This window comes from Rattus norvegicus, chromosome 3, assembly GCF_036323735.1.
Source record: "Rattus norvegicus strain BN/NHsdMcwi chromosome 3, GRCr8, whole genome shotgun sequence".
NCBI classification, from domain to species: Eukaryota; Metazoa; Chordata; class Mammalia; order Rodentia; family Muridae; genus Rattus; species Rattus norvegicus.
In genome coordinates, this window is record NC_086021.1 from 98,954,629 (window position 1) to 98,970,620 (window position 15,992).

At 46.3% G+C, this 15,992-nt stretch overlaps 2 long non-coding RNA genes across 2 annotated transcripts; one reads left to right on the plus strand and one right to left on the minus strand.

Moving 5' to 3' along the window:
• Positions 1-242: 242 nt before the first annotated feature.
• LOC134486125 (uncharacterized) lies at positions 243-4,726 on the minus strand. Its single transcript, XR_010064855.1, has 2 exons — positions 4,567-4,726; positions 243-439 (listed from the first exon to the last, which is right to left on the minus strand). It is a non-coding gene; the product is annotated as an uncharacterized LOC134486125 (long non-coding RNA).
• LOC134486124 (uncharacterized) lies at positions 2,846-15,258 on the plus strand. The gene is made up of 2 exons (XR_010064854.1): positions 2,846-5,016; positions 14,986-15,258. It is a non-coding gene; the product is annotated as an uncharacterized LOC134486124 (long non-coding RNA).
• The last annotated feature ends 734 nt before the right edge of the window (positions 15,259-15,992 follow it).

Here is a 15,992-nt window from a genome sequence, read left to right on the forward strand (position 1 = left end):
TAAAAAAATTCCAAACACAATCCACAAATCTCGAAAGGACAGTTTCAGCTTCATATGGAAAACCACAAACCACGCACCACACATACACAATCATGAGAGCCAAAACAATCATGAACGACAAAAGCTACTGGAGAGAGGACTCCCATTGTGCCACAGAGCTGTAGCAATAAACACAGCATGTAACGATATTAATAAAACAGACACATTGATCAATGGAAATGAATTAAAGACCCAGACATAAGTCCACACACATATAGACACTTGATTTTTGACAAAGAAGTCAGAAATACACACTGAACAAAAAAAATTTTCAACAAATTGTGCTGGTGAAACTGGATGGCTGTGTGTAGAAGAATCCAGATAGATCCATGCTTATCAGCTGCACAAACTAAACTTCAAATGATTTAAGGACCTCAACAGGAGGCCAGATATCCCGAATCTGAAAGAGAAAATAGGGAATAGCCTTGAACTAATAAAGGAAAAGACTTTCTGGACAGAATGATGGTAGGACAGACACTAAGATCATTTATTAAATGTTCATTCAACTGCAAAGCTTCAGTACGGCAAAGGAAAACTGTTATTTGGACAAACTGACAGCCTATAGAATGGGAAAAGATCTTTTATCAATTATGTGTCTGATAGAGGACTAATATTTAAAACATTAAAGCTGGACATCAAGAAATGTATAATCTAATTAAAAAGTGGATTGTGGAATTAAATAGAGATTCTCAAAAGACAAAACACAAATGACTGAGAAACACTTTAAAGTATTCCACATTCTTATTAAGGAAATGCAAATCAAAACTACTTTGAGATTTCATCTCATACCCGCAATGGGATGCCCAATATCAGTAAAACAAATGAACTCATGCTGGATGTGGAGTAAGGGGAATACCCCTCCCTGGCTGGTGGAGGTACAAGACGCAAACTTGTATGGCTACCGTGGGAATCGGCGTGGGAACCGGCGTGGGAATCGGCGTGGGAATCGGCGTGGCATCTCCTCAGGAAGATGGAACTTCACCTACGTCAGGATTCAGCTAAACCACTCTTGGTCATAACCCAAAGGACTCTACATGCAATCACACAGATACTTGGTCATCCATGTTTATTGCTACTCTATTTATAATATTCTAACCAGAAGAAGTTGGAAACAGTCTACATGTCCATCAACATGATGAGTGAATATTGAAAATTTGGTATATTTACACAATGGAATATTAATTACTCATGTTAAACTGCCCTCCCCCCCAAAAAAATCCAACAACCATGAAATGTTCAGGTATTTGGAGTCAGAAAAAATCTCAAGTGAGGTAACTCAGAATCAAAAAGGAAAGGATGGTATGGAATCTCTTATATGTGGATGTTTGCTTGGGAGCTCTTGATAGGCAAGCTACTATCTGTATAATCACAGAGGTTAAGATTAAGGTACCAGGTGGGAGGGAAGGAATTCTCAAGATAAGGTAAATAGAATATATAGTTATGAAGAGATGGGGGGATGGGAAGACCGGAATGGAGGATTACAGAGGGGAGGGAAGAGAGAGGTAGGGAGGGGAATACAGGGAGGGGTAGGTAACACTAAAATCCATTTGAGGGATCATAGGGAAACAAGCTATAGTAGAAGCTTCTTAAAATATATGCATATGTGCAAGAAATTAAGTGTAATCACCAAATGATGTGGGAGACCAAAACCCAATTAGATCTCTCAACACCAAGTAAAACTTCCAATGCCAGAAATGGGCCACATCTAATTGAGTTGTTAGCCAAAGGCGCCCCATGGAAACCCCCAGACAACTCAGGCTATTTCAGGCTCTCCACAAACTTATGGTAAGTCTCTAGGGCTGATGCTGACACCTACCTATCTCAACGAACATAGAGAAGTCAAATCCTAACTAGAGCCTTCACCCTACTGATTAGTGTTTCTGGTACTAGAAGGCACTCTACATGCCACCCGAGGAGAAAGCTAAACAACCCAGGTACAAAATCTTTCATCTACAATGGTGACCTTTCATATACTGGCACGATTGTGGCACAGGAGTTGTGAGAGCAACCAACCACTCTCTGCTTAGACTAATGTTATTCCGTTAGATGGAACCCATGCCTGACACTGCTTGGGCGGTCAAGAACCTGAGACTAGACAGCTCAAATCCTTCTGAGGGCTATGGGAGGTATGAGAAAGAGGAGGAGGTAAAGAGTCTGAGAGCCAGAGAGGATGGGAGACAAAGACACGGTCTTACAGGCCCAGCAGGACTGACACTGTGGCAGCATACACACCACTTACACAGGTCCATGTCAGATGGGATCCAAGCACTGACAGGGGAACTGGACATGAACCCTCATCCTTAACTCAAAAACTATCTCCAGTTAAAACCACTACAAAGGAAAAAGTTTTCTCCAATGGAGTTTCACTGGGGACACAAACCACACCCATTCCCAGCAGTAGAGAGGCAATACAAAACAAACTGGTTAATTTTGGGGAGATGGTGTGTCAACATTTTGAGCATTTAAAAAATCTTGTTTCTTGTTATTATGGTTTCTAATTTTGATTTTTTAATGGGTTTTGTACGTGTGTATCTGTGTGTCTGTCTGTGTGTGTGTCTGTGTGTGTGTGTCTGTGTGTGTGTGTGTGTGATGGGTGTGCCTTTTCGTTTCTCTACTTGCTTTGTTTTATTCTGGCTTGCTTTAAAAAAATTAGCCTGTTCATTTTTGAGAGGGGGGGGGATGAGTGGGGAGGTGAGGATGATCTGGGAGGAGAGGGAGAGGAAAGTGACCAGAACATACTGTATAAAAAATACCTGTAAATGCAGCCAGAACAGTCAGAGAAACACTTCCTTGAACATAATTGAAGTTGTTCAGTGTTTTTTTAATATATATTTTGACAGTTTCACACATATATACACAATGTGCCTCGATCATCTCAGCCCCCAGCTCATTCTTCCCGCCCCCTGCCCTCCATGGCCTCTCCCAACTGCCTTCTGTGTGTATGTAAGCTTTGTATCCCAGAAAGGACGTTAGTACTACCTCCTACATTGTTTATTGATATTGCTTGATCTGCAGGGACTACGGGGTTTGGTTTTTACCTCTTGGGTTGAAAACTTTACGTTTTCATTTATTTTACAACCTTTCCTTTTGGCCTATATTTTTTGAAGTATATCTTTGACCAACATTCTGTAAAATTTGAAGTTTATATTTTTATTGTTTAATTTCTAAGTAGCTATTAGGGGGACAAGAGCTAAACAAGCCACTTTTCTTTAGGGATGTGGTTGCTGGTAGGTAGCCAAAACCTTAGTGTATGGCTCAGACACAGGAGAAATTGGAACCAGTGGCATATTAATTTTAAATAGAAACCATGAATTCAGGAATAAAATGGTTGGAGGTCCTGGGAGGGGGTTGTTAACAGGAGGGAGAAGAGGTAAATATTATCCAATATACATGTGTAAACTCTGCAAAGAAAAACATTGTTATAAAACAAAGATAAGAGTTCCCTCATCACTGGGAAAGAGTAAAGATCACTGAGGTTCGATGGCCAGTCATTCTCACCTAATCCGTGAGCTCTAGGTTCACTGAGAGACCCTGTCTCAAAACAAAAACCTCACAAAAACGCAGTGAAATGATGAATACACCTAGATTAACCCTTAGCTTCTAAGTGCATGAGTACACATCTATATACACAACCTCCTCCCCAAGAGAAAAGTCAAGTCTAGTCACAGAGAAAGACAGGAGATAGTGTGTGAAATAGAGACAGGAGATGGGGCAGTGAGAGCTGACCATAATTCGAGGCTGGGAAACTCCTGGGTAGGCGCGGAAACACCAAGAGGTACTTGAAGGTTGAGGCAGACTATACACACCACAGTCGATGCACTAGGAGTAGGGGTGGGGGGCAAAGGCAAGTGGCACTCTGTAAATTTGAGAGGACCCTTACCTACAGAGCAAGGAGTAAGTAAGATTAGGTCTGAAAAAACAAACAAACAAACAACAACAAAAAAAAACCCAAAACCAAACACTTCCCCCCCCAATCCTGAATTTGATAGAAAGCAACGATACAGCGTTTTCAGTCTCTATGCGCTCAGTTTTAGTTCCTTAATCTAAGTCTGGGAGGATGCTCGTGCCAAATGTTCTCTCTGCCTTTTTCTGAGTTCACACTTAAAAGAGTCGCTTCTGGTGAGTGATCCCCACACCCCTGCCCAACTCTAGGGTAGAAGAACTCCCTCCTTTATTCCCCATGAGCGTCCTCTTGACCCTGCATCCCAGTATGGCTTCTCCAGGAGGAGAATTAACGAGCAATTAACGAGTCTGTGGTTAAGTGGGGTGATCTGCTTGGGAGTCATGTCTTCTAAAATAACAGGACAAGGGGGCTGAGAAGTGTGGGGAAGCGGCCCTCGGTGTTCGAAAAAGCATCAGAACTCCAGGTTGAGGAAGAGACTCCAGGAGGGTCACACAGTGAGGGGACCATTGTGAAGGGTATGGGTAGAGTCTAGTCAGGCCATCCCTTCTAATATTATTATAGTGTATAAGGATTCTCCCCCACCCCCACCCCTCATCAAGTCCCTAGGCTGCATGTAAATCTACCTGATTGTACTATTCCTGTCCTCCTGCCCAAGCCTCATAAGTCCCAACGCTGGTGGAAACAACTGCTCCAACATACTGGCCTGGTGGTCCCACCTTCTATTTCTGGTGAGGGTACTGCTGCCCTCATTGGCCCAGCTGAAGTGATTGACGTGTGAATAGCTCAATGAACTATGACTCTTAGAAGCACCCACCCCACCCTCCACCCTGTGGCAGTTATAGACTGATGCTCTCCTCGCGAGACTTCAGAGTAACGAGGTCTTTGGGAAGAATCTCTCCAACCGTTTTTCGTTTTTGTTTTTTTCTTTCCAAAACTCAAAGCCAAGTATCTTTAGTAAAAGGTGGAGGATATTTTAGTCTCCCCCAAAACGAACACACGGTAGCTTAAAAGTACAAATGACCTCTCATAAGGGATTACAGGATGTCATATTGAATGAGCTACCTAAGATATTGGTAGGTCAAATGAAGATGTAGATAGATGGTGACCTGGGAGTGGGGACAGGGGACTTAACAGCCCTCACAAGGCTGGAGTTGAAGGTGGGTTCATTACAGCTTTATAGACAGTAATTCTTGGGGTCTGATAGGTCTGGGGCTGGAGGGAGACATGATAGCCTCACTCCTGGGAGTTTGAGCACCTCGGTGATCAAGCGCCAAACTGATACACCAAGCAGGCTAGATAACGTTGGGGTGTGCCTGACCATACATGGCCTCTTTATATGAGAATCTTGGAAGAACAGGCTTAGGGAGGAAAGAGGAGTCATGGACCATGACACGGCTGGACAAAGAAGGAGTGCCCCTGGTTCCCGAAATGTCTAGCCAAGAGGATGAGACTTTCGAAAGAGTAGTGCTGAGTACCACACCTTTATTTTTAGAAGATGGGACTAGAGATGAAGGGAGAGAGGAGACAAAGAGGGGAGTGGTGGGGAGTATTAGAAAGGAAGGATTGGCTACAATAGGAGTTGAGAGCTGCGCTTTCCAGAAGCCCTGAGGGGAAAACCCGTGCTTGGCACTTAGCTGTCACTCAGTAAGTGCTAGCTATTATCAATCCTCTGGGAGGGGCAGTGGAGGGTCTACCTGTGTCCTGTGGTTTGGATAAAAAAAAAAAAAGTGGAACTGAGTGGAGACTTTAAAAGAGAGAGCCAGGAAAACAGGCTGTTACAGTTGCCTTTTTTGTCTCTCCCTGGGTTTGTTAGAGTTGCAGAGGCCAAGTCCCATTAGGGAATGGGAGGGAAAGCTGGAGCTAAGGAGTAAGGCATGTGCTGCGGCTGGTAGCCCAGTGACTGAGCAGCGCCATGAGGGGTGGGGTGCAGTGACAACTCTTTCACATAGGGCCTTCGAGGAGTGAGGACAAAGAAGTGGAAGCTGGAGAATGGGACAGAGTATGGGCAGGAGCGGGCGGAGCCACGTCAGCCTATAATAGTGGTTGTGGTTGCTGGGGGTGGGCAAGAGCCCACCTACTCATTTCTTCTAGTCAAAAGAACTAGGGTAGAGAATGTTTACTGGGAGATGTCTCACATATCACTCTCTAAAGTGACAACTTACTCAGGGATCACTGATTGTTATGGTCTGACAGGAAAAATCCCCCAAACCCAACCCTGCAAAGAGAACCAGAGACAAATGGATTTCCAAATCTGTTTGACAGGAATGCTCCGAATACAGAGGGAATAGTGCAGTCCATCCACTGAGGTTTAATGAGGTTCCCATGCTGCGTCTATTTCTCTTGGCCTTTCCTACACCCACTGTTTTGTGTTTCCTTTTATCAAGCCATTGAATCTGAGGCATCTGTTAGGGTAGGGGATGCAGGGTGGGCCACTCTTGAGGCAGCTAAGAGAAATCATATGATGTTGATTTTGAAAGAAAAAGAAGTTGAACTTCAAAAGTAAGGGCTGAGGGAACCAGAAAGGCATTTTTTTTTGCAATGAAGTGAAAATTGAAAAGCCACTTGGGTTAGTCTACCCAAGCTAAGGAACTCTGGTCTATGATATAGGGAGAAAGCATGTGGGAGAGGGAGACACCAAACAGGCAAGGAGAGAGAGAGATGGGAGGAGAGAGGGGGGGAAGGGACAGAGGCATGACAGAGACCTGTGGCAGCAGGGCCTAAGGACAGAGACTAGAAAGAGACAGCTCTGAAACTAGCCAGTGCGTGTATTTGCTAAGCTTTCCAAGTCTTCTTTATTCTCATTTCCGCTGACTGTGGTTCTAAGCCATTTTTGCAGAGAAGAGATCTATAAAGTGCCATCTTCGTGTTTCTAGGGAGTGTTGCATTTGTTATTTTCGTTTTCCATTCTCCACGAACCTTCTTCAAAATCTCTCTGATGCTCCAGAGCAAAGTCTGAGAGGTTGTGTGCTCACGGGGTTTAGACGAAGGGAAGAAGAGGTGGGAAGCCATGGAGAGGAGGGAGGAAAGGAGGGCTTCTGAAAGGCCAGAGCTAAGAAGTCAGCTTCTGGAAGCTGTTCTCCTTTTTCATCTCCATGGATGAAGCGCTGACCAGGGGCTTGGAATGACAGCGTGAGGAGACTGGGAAGGTGTGGCAGCGTGGTGGCTTCCCACTTGAGAAAGCAGTAATGGGAAGTGTTGTCTTTGAGGGCGTTGGCCTCACTGTGGAAAGTATGGTGGCTGTGAAGGTGGGAGAGGGTGAGCTGGAGACGGGTCCTCCATGAAGCCTGGTTTAGGATAACACTGAATTGCTGATTTTACTCGTAGCAGGTGACTAGCATTTCTCCCCATCCAACAAAAGGTCGGGAAAGTGGGAGCTACCGAACATGAACAGGGCCCGGAAGCCAAGTGTTGCTAGAATGAGTAGATTTGCACCTCATCCCACCAAGAGGGAACACAAACAGGTCAGAGAAATGCTCAGGCAGAGACAGAGCTGGGGAGACACAACAGAGACGTGAGCAAGATGGTCGGCAAACTGATTCTTGAAGTCAACCCAGATGTCTCCCCACCCACGCCACCCCTGCTCTTTTGATATCCCATATCTGGAAAGCAGTGATAAGCATCTGATAGCCAGTCGTTAGATCTTTAGAAACCAAGAAAGAGTGAGGGAGGGGCACAGAGGAAACTTTATTCTGAAGGGAGAAGTCCCGCCCATGGTAGAAGATCAAGTGGCACTTGAGTCCCTTGTTGTCCTCTGTCTCTTTTAGGCCATGTCCTATGAGAATCCATGTCACCCTTCTCAATCCCCCATGGTTGGCATCTTCATCTCTCTCAGAGCGGGAGTGGAAACTGTGTTGTGTGTTGTGTGTTGTCTGTGTATATATGTATTACCTGTTGGGCATGTAAAGGCAAGAGAGCTAATGGTGGGAGGATTGCTTGAGCCAAGGCAAGGTCAAATACAGAGAAAGATGGGACCTTTGGAGAGGTGACCCTGTCTTCTGCATCTTGTCATAATCTCTGGTTCCACTCAATAGAAGGCCACTCAGCCATTCCATAAAGAATTCAGAGCCCTCTGCTCCGGTCACCTGACTTCCTGATTTTGCTCAACTGATGACTGATGACCGATGATTCTTCTTGCCAGTTGAGGAGGAGCAAAAGCAACTCAGACAGAGCACTAAGTCCTAGACAAGGCAGGGCACTCTTGGGAGACAGTCCCTAAAAATTGCCCACTTCTTTTCCACATTGGCAACTGTGGAGCAATGAAGGCCGAATCAGACACAAAGGTGGAAGAACAGGCCTGTGCAACTGTGACCTTGCCTCTGAGCAGGCAGGGAGAGGAGTTAACTGCTTCAGTTTGAAATGGTCTGGTTGAGAGAGGGGAGCTGAGGAGAGTATTATGGTAATGACATAAGGCAAGGCTGAGGAGCTGCCTGTGTGGCCTGGCTCTCCCTGGAGCCGTGTGGAAGAGGACCCTCCGGGAGTAATTGACACTTTGGTGCTATTTAAGATTCAGGAGTGATGTTTTGGGTAAATTGTTTTCTTAATTTTCAAGGAATGAATGACATTGTCTTAAGTAAGACTTAAACCAACTCCCCATTCTCAGATGGCTCTTGGCCCTTCCCTGGCTCAGGGTTCCTCCTGCAAAGCATCTTATTGTGAGAATTGGAGAAGTCCCACTGGGGCAGAGCAGGGGCGGGGTCGGGTCGGGGGCACGGGCAGGGGGCATGGGGCATGGGGCAAGGGGGCGATGGTGTAAAGCTGTATGCTAGCTAGCATTCACAGCTGCCATGGGATGAGAGCGCATTCCCAATTAACCACAGCAGCTCAGGACAAGGCGAGAGTTACTCAAACAGCATCTTTATTTAAAAAAAAACAAAAAACCAAATCAACCAACAAAACAAAAAACATGTGCAAGACAGGAGCGTACAGGTTTTTGTTTCACTGACAGTCTTTGCCCCATCAGCAGTGTGTTGGGGCCATTCCGGTCTTGTGCTAAATGGATTCCTCCTTCACCCTGGGGCATCTCCTTCCTCCTGGCGAGGAAAGAAGCAGGCAGTCTATCCCCAACCTGTTGTTAAGTTCCTCCTCTCTGTCCATCTCACCTCCTGATTTCTCTGTCCTTGGACAGACTTTTCTGTCTTGGCCACACACATTCTACTGTAGGCCTCTTCACTGGGTTGACTGAGGGAACTCGAGCCCTCCCCTGTATGCCAGCTATTTAGGGATATGAAGAGGCATTAAAGCTGTAGAACAGTGAGCACGCTGTCAGCAAAGGAAGGAGCCCTGCCCAAGGCTTGTTAGACATCTTTTTTGAAGGGTCATAAAGAGTCTTCCCCTCCCCGATCCCTGTCTTCATGGTTACAGAATCCAGTCTTTACAGTTTTCCAAAATTAATGTTGAATATTGTGAAAGAGCCTGGTGTGGAAAAGGTTCAGTTCTTTACAGAGCCCAAAGCTCAACGCCTGTGCTCTCTCCACTGTCAACCTAAACACAAGTGCTGTTTAGGCAGAGAATGAATTTAGGCTTGCGCTGAAGTGTTAGGCCGGTGGGCTAGGAGGAAGAGCGGCGGGGCTTAGTGGTCTGAGGTGGACGGGGTATCTCTGGGGACCCTTGGCAGCCTTGCAGCACATGGCTCTTGGCTTTTGGGTGTTTATTAGTGAAGTAAGTGAAGATTATATATGGTAGAGCTCAAGTTCTATGTGATTCTAGGGTGAGCTGTCTGGGGATGGGGGTCAGTCAGCCTGAGGGAGACTTCAGAGACAGAGGGCCCTAAGTCAGTTGGGTGATGTGTTTCAAAGAGAGTGAAGAAGAGGAAGGCTGGAGAAGGATGTACCTATCTCCTAAAGTGTCTTGTTTGTGCCAAGCTGGTGGCAGGAACTGTGGGATCAGTGTTGCAGTACGGGGGTGACTGGCAGGCCGAGGAGGTTTCTCTTGGAGCCAGTGAGAATTGTGGGGTGAGAGTTGAGGAGGTGGGTTGGAGTCATTTTCTAAAGCAGTGCACTGAGTTCCTCACACCCATACCTTCTTAGGGTGAACGAGTGAGAAAACCTGCTGCCTGCCGGATTCCTGGGAAGGCCAGAGCCAGGATCTGGCTCTCCATGCTTTTCATTCCTGGCTTTTCCTAGTTCTCCAGAGTTCTCAGCATTTCCCTCCTTCCCCACTGTCCCTCTGACAATCGGGCAAAGGAATGATGGTAATGGTGAAGAGAAGGATGCTTTGTAGAGGAGGAAGAAAAAATCAAGACAATGTTGAGTCGAATCACAGATGAAAGCCTTGCTGGAGCAGAGTGGGCTGGAGTCTAAAGACAGGTGGCTCAGGATCCAGCAGGTCTTTTGAGCTGGTCAGGAGAGTGGTTGAAGGATCCTTGTACAAAGGCCAGCCAGGACACTTTCTGGCATGGCTCTGAGTGGTATCTGTGGTCTCGCTGTGGCCAGTGGGCAGGGAGGCACCCGGAGGGTAGGTCAATGCAATGGTAGGAAGTACCAGGGATTGTCTGATTGACAATCCGTAGGGCCTGGCATGGCCACCATCAGGGCCCTTCAGAATTCCCAGTGTCATTTCCATATCCTGGGCTCTCCCAAGAACTCCTGGGGTGGGGGAGTGGGGGGTGGGGGTGGGGGGAGGGATGGAGTCATGTCCATCCGTAGGAAGAGACAGTAAGTGTGAGGGAGAGGTTTGTGTAAGAAAAGGTGACATCCTTCCCTCTTTACAATGTTCTTGTGTGCCATTAGTCACAGTATGGTAATCTCCAGTACTTAGAGCATTCTATTAAAAATATACTATTGATACTTTATGTCAGACAACCCTCCTGAGCTTGCAGAGAGTCCTTACCTTCACAGAAGCAGGCCCGATCAGTTGGGTACCTTAGTGGTGGTTTCTGAGTCACTTAGGGAATATGGAGAGCTCAGTGGGGTATGAAGAGGGAGATTTCATGCCAGATGCCTTCTTTTCCTCTTCTTGGTGTGCCATATAACGGAGGAACAATGTTCCCACCCTGGGTGATCCAGGAGAGAAAAGGGTAACAAAAGGCCGAGGGCTGGGGTAAGAGGACGGCTGAGATGACTAGGAAGACAGGAAGCAGTCAGACCCACTTAAATACCACAAGAGGCACAGTGTGGGTTTAGGACAGGAAATCAAGTGACAGGAAGTGAGAGCCTGATAGACAGTTCTGTCCCTCTGCACCACTTAAAACTCATTCTTTATATGTGGCATCTTCACTGGGCCCTGGATGTGGATCTAGATAGGACCTGTTGGGAATCGTGCCATAGCTGGTGGAACAGGTACCCTAATCACAAGGGGGTTGAGGCAGCCAGTGGGCAGAATACAGTATGCTCTGGCTCTCCACTTTTGGTCAGCATGACCAAACTCCTCTTCAAGCTCCTCCTCACTGTCATGGCTACCCAGCTCTGCTTTTATCTTTGTAGTTATCTCTCCAGATGGCTCATGTCAAAAGAACCGGGGAGTCTGGCAAAATAATGGCAAGGTGGTAGCTAAAGGGTGGGGAGTGGGTGCTTGTTCTTGATGGCAAAAAGCTTTAGGGTATGAATCGTCTGATTTTACTTAAGATATGCACAAGTAGAAGACCCTCTGCCAGAGGGTGGCTGGAAGAAGAATGGTTAGTCTTATTCATTGGCAGGCAAAATGCAAGGTTACTTTTTAGGGTGTGTTGGGTTAGTTATGGGAGGTCATGAGTGAGGATGTTTTGGAAGACTGGGTGACTGGTGAGGCAGAGTCATTTCTCTGTAGATTGCCTATGCAGTTTTTAGGCACTGGGGATGCCCTCGGAAATGAAAAGGAGAAGTAGGTTCTGCTGGTGAAAGGTCGGAGTTCATGTTTCCTTCCTCTAAAGCCCACTCTAGGGCTGGTGCTTGAGGGCACCCTTCCTCTACTTCCTGTTTTCATTATTCATACTTTTCGGTGATCATTGTCTCTCTAATGGGGAACAAAATTGGATGAGCAGAAGGAGACAAACAAAGACTGACCCTGTTGATAAGTCTTTCTGTTTTATCCAGCTACCTCTCCAAAGAGCTTCTTCTGATGCAAAATTGGAGCCTTTCAACAGTTCAAAGTGACAACAGAAAAGGGAGCTGCACACAGCTGCCCTTTCCAAGTTTGTCTGCTCCTCAACTATGGGGCTCAGACTTGTGTGCACAAAGAGGACCAGAAGGTAGAGAGACCTTTGTGAGTCAGGGATAGGTGGAAGGCAATTTCTTCCTTGACTGCCTAGAGCAGACTCTGGCAACTAGCACATAGTAAGAGCTCAATAAATAGGGAGTCATTATATAGAACGAAATTATTTGTTGAATTTCCATGTGGGTAAATACACAAAGCTGGTTTCACTAGAGGGAGGAAGAACCATAAATGGAGAGTGTTGAGCAGGAGATGGTCCTCAGAGAGGAGCAGAATGAGGCCTCTACAGAGTGAGGATGGGGTGGATGTGGAAAAGGAACCAGGTAAAACAAAATGGAAGAGGGACAGGCGACAAGCACTGAAAGACCAAGGCAGCCTAGGACAATGGCTGTGACTTCTCAGAACCCATGCATACTTCTTCCTCAGAAAGTTCTTAAGTCTTTCCTGTGAGTCGTGGATCTGGCAAGGAAGAGTCCCCACCTCCTCCTGCCAGCATACTAAGTATGGTCAGAGGTCACCATTGCCAGAACCTAGGATGAGGGGGATGAGGAAGAGGAAGAGGGGAGGGGTAGGAGGAGGAGAAGGAGACGGAGGAGGAAGAGGATGAATCTCCACATGATGTGGGAGCTGTAGTGTCTCAAGGAAGATGGCCTCTGTCTAGGAGGAGATCAGAATAACAGTACAACTGTGAAAGAGTTCTGACTCAAATATAAGCCAGAGGTGCTTGTGAGTTCCAGTGAGATTCAACAACGGCAGAATCTCTTCTCGATTGACCATTTTGCAGGGAGCAGATAGGTCACATGCTGCGTGTTAATGTGTGTGCATACATGCCTTCATCCCCAACCCAATCTTTACAGTTACTGTGTGTCAACCAGAGGAATGACTAGCTCATGGTTGTGACATAGCCTCCATGACAGCTGGAGAAAGGAGAGCTGGTGGCCAATAAGTTCTTGATCTGAGCTCCAGAGAGCAGTGTACAATGAGGTTCCCCACTCTTTGAAGCTTCAGTGTTGGAGGTCCTTCAAAGGTCTGCTCTCCTCCAAAACTGTTGAAGTTTGCTTTTCAAATTTTGGGAGACCAGCTTTTTCTTTCTTTTAGGCTAGGAGCATTACACATCTAAATGTGGTGTCCAGTCACTTCCATTTCACAAAACGTTTTAACTCTGCCAAAACAGAAAAGGATAAAACCTCAAAAAGTGATTCTTGTGAGTCAGACTGTCAAAATGGGAGAGGCAGTCCTAGATCTCAGGACACACAACACTTTCAGATTTCATTTTGGGGCCTAAAGGACTCCTTCCATCTTGCTGCCTTGCCTCTGCTTTGACAACAGCAGTGGCTTTTACCTTGTCACCTGGTGGGCGGGAAAGATGCTAGGGGTGGCCACCAGCATTCTGGTTATGCCAGACTAATAAATCCCAGGTTCCCACCCATGTCCTAGAGTCAAATGCCTATTACTAGCTTAAAAAATCACATATATATCTTCCACTTGTCTCCCCCCCCCCCCCCCCGTTTAATGAATGACTAAATCCTACTCATCCTTCAAAACCCAGCTCGAGTGCCTCAGCCTCATGTCCACTTTGAGACTCTCATATCTTCCTAGAAGGAAGGAACTTCAGATGAGACCTGCCACTCTGAGTGGTGTACTGATGTGGTGACTTCTCTGCTAAACTGAGAGCTCTTTGGAGGTCAGGGTTTATGTGTGTGCTCCCCACCCAGTGCCTGATATGCAGGAAATTATGTAAAGTCTCTCATCGGGAGCTGATGCACAAGGTGTTTTGTCAAATTGCTTTAAAGTTAGTGACCAAGTATGGCCTCAGGTTTGCTGGCAACGTGCAAGAGATGGTGATCCAGGTTGGCGTCTGTTTGATGTCTGTGAGCTGGGAAGCCTTACTTAGCCATGGGGGTTGGCCCTAAGGACCTGATTATAGACAGACACTGGGGTGCAGAGTGAGGCTCCAGTTCTAGAAAGAGAGGACAGAATGAAGAGCTAATCAGCTCCCACACACTTGAGCATGACTTCACCCTTCACAATCTGTCCTTATGGAAATGACTGTTGGCAACAATGCCCAGGGCTCAGGCTGGAGCTCATATGTTTCCTGTGCCACAGCAGACCCCTCCCCTCCCCCACGCCCCCAGCAGAGCTGACTTGGTCCAGTTGTGCTGGACAGTTCTTAGAATTGGTAAGAAAACTGGCTGGCTGCTTTCTGAGCTATCTGTCTAGGGGAATTTTCATACTACCTCATGGCAGGGAGCGGATCACTGAGGGCAGGTAGCATTTGTCATTGAAAGTTCTTGATGTTCTTGGTGTCTTTTGTTGAACTGAAGCCTATCTTCTTTATAACTAGTCTTTTGGGGTTCTAGTTCAGTCTTCAGTACCCCATTGAAATCAAAATCTCCCCTTCACAAAGCAAGCCAGGAGCTCCTTTAAGTACCTCTCATTGGCTCTTCCAGCTACCTACCACCCCACCCTTTCCCACTGTGTGTTGGAATCTTTCCACTACTGTTTGCCCTTCTTTGGGCTTGCAATAAATCATAGATGTCCCTGACAGTACGGAGAGTTAAATCACCCATTTCCTGGAAATTTAGTTAACACAGTCCTAGGAAGCTGTAGACAGAGAAAAAGTCAGTCATCTGGTATCCCCCCCCCCCTTTTTTTTTTTTTTTTTTTTTTTTTTTAGAAATCTGCCCTGTTATGGAGCAAGGCTGCCCATTTCATACCCAGGGAGAGTGATCAAGGAGCAGGATGGGTGGGCGTTTCCTTAGTAAATCTCAGGCCTGCTTGATGCTTCACAGTCTTTTCAGATGCGTTCTGAGTCATGATCCTGACCGGTGATATGAACTGTAGTTCTTTATTTTCTGCCATTATGTACAAGGAAGGGCGCTACCTTTATGCTTTGTTTTCCACCATTTAAACAGGACATGGAGTGACATGGAGCCTGATGGAATATGGCCGGGGCGAATCACACAGCCACAGTCATCTATTGTCCCACCACCCTGCACACACTCCCATTGGACATGAGTGTTATGAGAGGCGCATCACATCAACAGAATTTCCCCATGGCTTCTGGTTCTTAGTCATCCAATCAAAACAGGTGACTTGAGTGTGGGATGACACTGTGATGGGGCAACCACCTGGACAGATGTCTCAACACCTGTTGTCTTGTTGTTGGTAAAACCTCCTGGGAAAGCCACTACTTTCTCTTTTCTGATTCTGTGTTTACCGAGCAATATTGTATTCTGCTGTCTTCATCAAATTGTTTGGCCAAGAAGAATGGGCCCTGTGGAGGTGGCTGAGGCTAAACCGATTGCCAACTGAAAAGGAATTTGCCAATGAGCTATAAGATCAGTTCCTGAGGAACTAGGTAAACTGGAACCTTGTCCTTGGAGCATGCTTGAGGAAATGGACAAACTAGTGTTGCTGGTGCACTCTTGGGATGTAATGACTTAGGGTTAATGTGGGACAGAAATCACTGGTAGAGTTTACGGTAAAGATAGAGGAGGGATAATACTGGAGTAGGGAGAAAAAAGTCTATTGTCTACTGGAATCTTTTAACAATTATTCATTTCCCCTTCCAAGATTCCTAACAGAAGTTAAGAAAGGATCAATCTACTAGCTTACGTGCCCTTGTTAGATGCTCTATGAAAGCAATGAGGCACTGTAGTGAAGGCTGCAGTTGGTTTGTAAAGACCAGTGGGAGTGCTTTCCCATCATGATGTTCCTTACTGGGTCATCTGAGCAGAGGCAACATTGGGGAGTTTACTTTTGAACGCCATCTTCAGTCATTCTTGTAGTTCCAGCTTCTGCCCAGGTCCCAGGGGTGGTCAGGCCTAGGTCCTAAGGAGCATGTGTCTCATCAGACAACATGGCATAGGATCAGGAACTGGCTTCTGGTTCCTGCTTCAGAGGTGGGGTGGGGGTGGGG